Source organism: Trichomycterus rosablanca, unplaced genomic scaffold, assembly GCF_030014385.1.
Source record: "Trichomycterus rosablanca isolate fTriRos1 unplaced genomic scaffold, fTriRos1.hap1 scaffold_176, whole genome shotgun sequence".
Lineage (NCBI taxonomy): Eukaryota > Metazoa > Chordata > Actinopteri > Siluriformes > Trichomycteridae > Trichomycterus > Trichomycterus rosablanca.
Window position 1 is genome coordinate 52,298 of NW_026947004.1, and position 6,666 is coordinate 58,963.

Consider the following 6,666-nt stretch of genomic DNA (forward strand, 5'->3'; position numbering starts at 1 on the left):
ATCTCGTGTCCTGCAGCTCCAGCTCACCTGGTTTGGTTACTCAGTGGACCATTGAAGAACCTTCATGATTGATGTAGCTGTAAAAGCACTTATGTAAAATGCTCTTCTAACAACAAACTCATTAGGTATTGTGTGTGTGTGTGTGTGTGTGTGTGTGTGTGTGTGTGTGTGTGTGGTGGGGGGGGGGGGGGGGGGGGGGGGGTGTCAGTCAGAATACAGGTAACATGTTTGTAATGTTTCTGGAGGAGACAGGTAAAGAGATCCAGGATCAGGTTAATGAGACAACTCTAAAACGCATATCAAGTTTAGTTCAAGTTCAGGAGAAACTTTATTGTCATTTCAGCTCTATACAAGTACATACTGAAATTAAACACATTCCTCCAGGACCAAGACCAGGGTGCAACAGACAAATGCAACCAACATAACAGTGCAGATCAAAACAGTACAATAAATACAAAAACTACAGTAAACACAAAAACTACAGTAAACACAAGACACATTTCTAACTTCCTTAACCCTGAACCTTGTGTTGAAATTGAATTTTCTGTGTGCATGGTTTTCCTGACAGAAAGTAATGAAGAAAATAATGGTAAGATGTGTTTAATTTAAACAATTAAGTGTGTATGTTCGAGCTTACAATTATTAAGTTATAATTTATAAGAAAAAACAGGACATACAGGACACAGAAGAGATGTGCTTTGTGTACAGTGCTGTATAGTGTAACTGTTCTGCAGATTGTCTGCGGTACACTGAATGACCTGTCGGGGTCGCTGTAGAGTTTTTGGTGTGGAATGGAGGAGAAGAAGAAAGTAAAGTTGGAGTTGATTCATGTGCACTTTATTAACTTTTATGTGTCAGATGAACCCTCAGTTACAACAAGAACATGAATCAGCTCTTAACTGTGACACACAAGGTCACAGATCCAAAAGACAGAAAGATTCTTCTGAGCCAGCAGGTAATTAGAGCTTCCTAACATGATGTTCTTCACCAAAAGCTTTCTGCATCACATACATTTGTGTAAACTGCCCCATGTGCCCAGCAAGAGAGCTGACTCGCCTTGATCAGCATTTAGTCAAATTCCACAAACTGCAGGTAAACTTAGCACATACTCTCTATGTAGCAGATGTGAAAATAAATTAGATTTATGTTGCTCATATTTCACTTAAAATCCTTGTTTAACTCATTATATATTGCTGTAGTGAATAAGCCTTATTTTTATGTACATTTTGTTTGTTAATTTCATAATGTGTTTTGTATTTGAGCCGATTTATGTATAGAGCTTTTATTGGTGTTATATTGTTATATGTTGAGTTATATTGGTGTTGCGTGATTCACTGTCCTCAGTTCGCGCGGGAAGCGCTAGAGGAAGGTTTGTGTTTTCAGTGCTCTGTATGAAAAAGTTTGTTAAAGTTGTTTAAAGTGTATTTTTCCTGTATTAATCGCCTGTTTATGATGTTTATTGTTATTCTGAGTAAGATGGCTAACATGTTACGTGTATTTCGTATATGAGAGATTTATTGTGTGCAGCAGTAATTTTCCATTAATGAATAAATTGCCGCCAGTTGGGCTGTAATGGAATTAAACATCTCAACACTTCTGTGGAGAAAACTGGAAATAAGACCTAAAAAAATACACACTTCACCCTCACATGATGGGAAAAACATTCCAGACTCAAACAGCTTGTGGAGGTAAAAGAAAGAAATGAAACACAATTCTGCTCCAAACAAGCTGTGGAAAAACCTGGAGGAGAAAGACCCACCTCACACCTCACCCACATTTCACTCTTATGTGCCACTCAAGCGACTCAGACAGCACTTTAAAGAAACTTCCAGTAATTGGTACGAGTGACTTACTGAACATGCCAAAGATCCAATCCTGCATTTTGCTCTTAAACGAATTACATTATTGTACTTTCTCTATGCAGATGTTGTTCTGACAAAGTTCCAGAGGTTCTATGAGGGAAATAGATCTGACACGAGAAAGGAGTCGCAAAATCACACATTAGAGTCTCCTTCATTTGATATAAATAAAGACTTAAACTGTAAGTAACAAAAGGTTTACTAAAGGTTGGGTTAACTTGTTTATGCACATTTTTCTAGTTGTGTGTATACAGTGTATCACAAAAGTGAGTACACCCCTCACATTTCTGCAGATATTTAAGTATATCTTTTCATGGGACAACACTGACAAAATGACACTTTGACACAATGAAAAGTAGTCTGTGTGCAGCTTATATAACAGTGTAAATTTATTCTTCCCTCAAAATAACTCAATATACAGCCATTAATGTCTAAACCACCGGCAACAAAAGTTAGTGAAAGTTCCTGAAGTATCAACATTTTGTGTGGCCACCATTATTTCCCAGAACTGCCTTAACTCTCCTGGGCATGGAGTTTACCAGAGCTTCACAGGTTGCCACTGGAATGCTTTTCCACTCCTCCATGACGACATCACGGAGCTGGCGGATATTCGAGACTTTGCGCTCCTCCACCTTCCGCTTGAGGATGCCCCAAAGATGTTCTATTGGGTTTAGGTCTGGAGACATGCTTGGACAGTCCATCACCTTTACCCTCAGCCTCTTCAATAAAGCAGTGGTCGTCTTAGAGGTGTGTTTGGGGTCATTATCATGCTGGAACACTGCCCTGCGACCCAGTTTCCGGAGGGAGGGGATCATGCTCTGCTTCAGTATTTCACAGTACATATTGGAGTTCATGTGTCCCTCAATGAAATGTAACTCCCCAACACCTGCTGCACTCATGCAGCCCCAGACCATGGCATTCCCACCACCATGCTTGACTGTAGGCATGACACACTTATCTTTGTACTCCTCACCTGATTGCCACCACACATGCTTGAGACCATCTGAACCAAACAAATTAATCTTGGTCTCATCAGACCAAAGGACATGGTTCCAGTAATCCATGTCCTTTGTTGACATGTCTTCAGCAAACTGTTTGCGGGCTTTCTTGTGTAGAGACTTCAGAAGAGGCTTCCTTCTGGGGTGACAGCCATGCAGACCAATTTGATGTAGTGTGCGGCGTATGGTCTGAGCACTGACAGGCTGACCCCCCACCTTTTCAATCTCTGCAGCAATGCTGACAGCACTCCTGCGCCTATCTTTCAAAGACAGCAGTTGGATGTGACGCTGAGCACGTGCACTCAGCTTCTTTGGACGACCAACGCGAGGTCTGTTCTGAGTGGACCCTGCTCTTTTAAAACACTGGATGATCTTGGCCACTGTGCTGCAGCTCAGTTTCAGGGTGTTGGCCATCTTCATGTAGCGCAACAATTCGTCTTTTAAGATCCTCAGAGAGTTCTTTGCCATGAGGTGCCATGTTGGAACTTTCAGTGACCAGTATGAGAGAGTGTGAGAGCTGTACTACTAAATTGAACACACCTGCTCCCTATGCACACCTGAGACCTAGTAACACTAACGAGTCACATGACATTTTTGAGGGAAAATGACAAGCAGTGCTCAATTTGGACATTTAGGGGTGTAGTCTCTTAGGGGTGTACTCACTTTTGTTGCCGGTGGTTTAGACATTAATGGCTGTATATTGAGTTATTTTGAGGGAAGAATAAATTTACACTGTTATATAAGCTGCACACAGACTACTTTTCATTGTGTCAAAGTGTCATTTTGTCAGTGTTGTCCCATGAAAAGATATACTTAAATATCTGCAGAAATGTGAGGGGTGTACTCACTTTTGTGATACACTGTATATATATACAGTATATTAGGCAGATAAATCAGGTTATCACATCATTAAAGGTATTTAGATATAACATTTGTGTAATTGTAATTTACAGTATAGGACAGTTTTGTACATTTTATAACAGGATTGTAATTATTGTAACATTTTAGATTAAATAACATTTGCATAATTTTAACATAAAATAGACAATTTTATATTTAATTGGCTTTCAGGTTCTATTATTTACTATGTGAAATCCCATGTCTGTGTTTTATTTTTAGAGCGCCTGATAAACGCGACGAATACCATTCCAAAACATTTGGGTGAGTGGACAGAACATAAACCCTCTTTCAATCTCAGCGAACTGATCCATGTACACATATTTACCTGTCACTTTTTATCCCTGATGACTTGAAAGCTGCACCTGGCAACATTCTGACTGGGTTTTTGGCAGGTTATGCAGGCTGCGTTTTAGGGCACCGTTCCTGCGTCTTTGCCAACATGACCTCTAAAGACATCAAGTCAGCTAAACTGGAAAGTGACAACTGTGTTATAAATGTAAATGTTTTAGCACCTCATGAAGAAGAATTGCCTGACAATCAAAAATATTTCCAGTTTTGTTTCCATGGCCTGGTTCTATGCAGAGTTATGAAGGGACACAAACATGACATACATACGGTCATCTGTAGCCACCCACGTGGGTAATAATCTTGTGTTTACTTCACGTCTTTATTTTGCTGTGTTATAAAGTCAATCTTGTGCACAGGCTAAAAATGACTGAACTCAAGAGGAGCGTGAGAACGTTGTTGAAGCAATGTGCCACAGCTTAAAAACATCTGACAGATTCTACGTGGCCAGCTTGAGCCCGGCACACACTGTTAACGTTCGCTCACTAGTGAGTAAAGCCTGTGAAGTCAACAAGGGAGACACTGAAGGTTGGCGAACCCAACATTATGCGCTACAAAAATCGGTTTATGTGATTGGTCCACATAAAGTCTCAGACTTGTTGTCAGTCTCCCTGTTCATATGTTGATTCTACTTTTGCACTTTTCCACTTAAGTTCTAACTTTGTTTAAAGTTTACTATTTAAACCATTTTGATATATTGTTTGTAATATTTTAACCAATAAAACTCTGTTCTTATTTTTTTTGCTGAGTGGACCATGTTTTGTTTCTAGACCCCTTATTTTCATTATAATAATATTTAGTATTCTATATATTTTTATTTTGGAAGTTATATAAATGTTGCTTTTACTGTATCTTGCTTGTACTGCACGACATATTTAGTTTTTCCAGCATATCTTTTCCCATAGTGCATATGATGACACATTACATTCTGGGAATTTAAATCGATATCCTGAGTAATTGGATATCCCCATTTCCCAATTTCAAGAACTTGGTCTGTAAGTGATGTTTAATTCCACCAGAAGGTTATTTCACGAACAGGGCAAAATTTAGGGTTAAAAAGTTAATAATGTTATATTGTGTTCTCAGAATTGAAAAGCTGTTTTTGCTAAAACATCATATTCTTGGACTGGAGAGATGTTGGAATGATATAGATTGTGTTATTGGAATTAAGATGCTGGAAAGATATGTAGATATGTAGACCTGTTTAGGACAGCCTATAACACCTGATTGGTGCTTTTGCTGTGTCATAGTTTTAACTGCTTTAATTGCTGCTTGTTTGTTTCTTTGTATTTTATTGTTGTGGTGATTGTAAGGTGTCCTTGGGTGTCAGAAAGGCGCCTATGAAATAAAATGTATTATTATTATTATTATATCAATGCAAATTGTGCTATAAGGCAGGACATGGCTATAAATCACTCGTTCCACAATGAAAAATCCAAACATGATCTGATTCTGTGATTCTACAGCGCCATCTAATGGCTAATCCCGCACTGTACGTAGTTTCAAATGAATGAATTTGTTGTAACAGATCGTCTATAAAAACCCGTGATGCTAAATAAAGTTTCTGTAGGTTGGTGAGCATCCAGTTGTGTGTGTGTTTTATGTTTTGACCAGTAGAACTATTGGGACAGGATAGTTTGATCACACCTTGTGGAAATCGTGCTCTAGACTTATTTATACTGTATCATTGTGATTATTGCCTGAATAAGTTTGAAGTAAAGTTTACTTAATAGTTTTGCTGTTTCAGATCTAGTTAAAAGTGTTTGATGAGTTTGTTTTTGCTTCAATCCATTTTGTTCAGTACAGCAAATCTGTTCCTCAGCGGGATCATTATTAGCTCCAGTTATATCCTCTCAAAATAATCTAAAATACAGGCCCATTTTTCTCTAATCTTTACTTCCTGAGGCTTTAGTGCGTTTGTTCCACAGGGAGATTCTGTCAATCACTGCGGTAAAGTTGGTTTCATATTCGGATTTCTTTCTTCAATAGCTTTTGAAAGATGCGTCCAAAAAGGCTAATAGTTTTAATAGCTTTTTAACAGCTCATCGCTTTGAATTATGATAGAATAAATAGACAGGCTTTACACAATATTTACACCTCTCAGACTACATGTTATTAGTTTATTGTTGTGAGGTTTTGTGAAATGAAATAGTTTCAGTGGCTTTAGAACCAATGTTCTAAAAAATAAGCTGTTAATCAAGTGGAACCAACATGACAAACATCACCTCTTATACTGGCAACTTAATATCTGCCTTATTAAGCTGACAGAATTTAATAATAAAAACTTCTAAACAATTCTTCAGAGTTCTCAACAAGTTGTACTTCATCAGTTATAAGCCAGAAGACCTCTTATACTGACAGTCACCCTTTATTACATAGAAAAAAAGATTTTTATTAATAAATTTTATCAAGTGTAACCCACATTACATACTACAACTCTTACACTGACACTTTTAGCCTTAATTACATAATAAAAACAGATTTTTATTAATAACTTCAATAGCATTTAAAATATTCAGTATATTAATAACTTCAATAGATTTTAAAGTATTCATCATATTGCT

The 6,666-nt window shown here is 37.8% G+C and overlaps 1 long non-coding RNA gene across 1 annotated transcript; it reads left to right on the forward strand.

Moving 5' to 3' along the window:
• Window positions 1-826: 826 nt before the first annotated feature.
• Window positions 827-4,782, forward strand: LOC134305983 (uncharacterized). The gene is made up of 4 exons (XR_010008877.1): window positions 827-955; window positions 1,925-2,041; window positions 3,977-4,018; window positions 4,114-4,782. It is a non-coding gene; the product is annotated as an uncharacterized LOC134305983 (long non-coding RNA).
• Window positions 4,783-6,666: the final 1,884 nt, after the last annotated feature.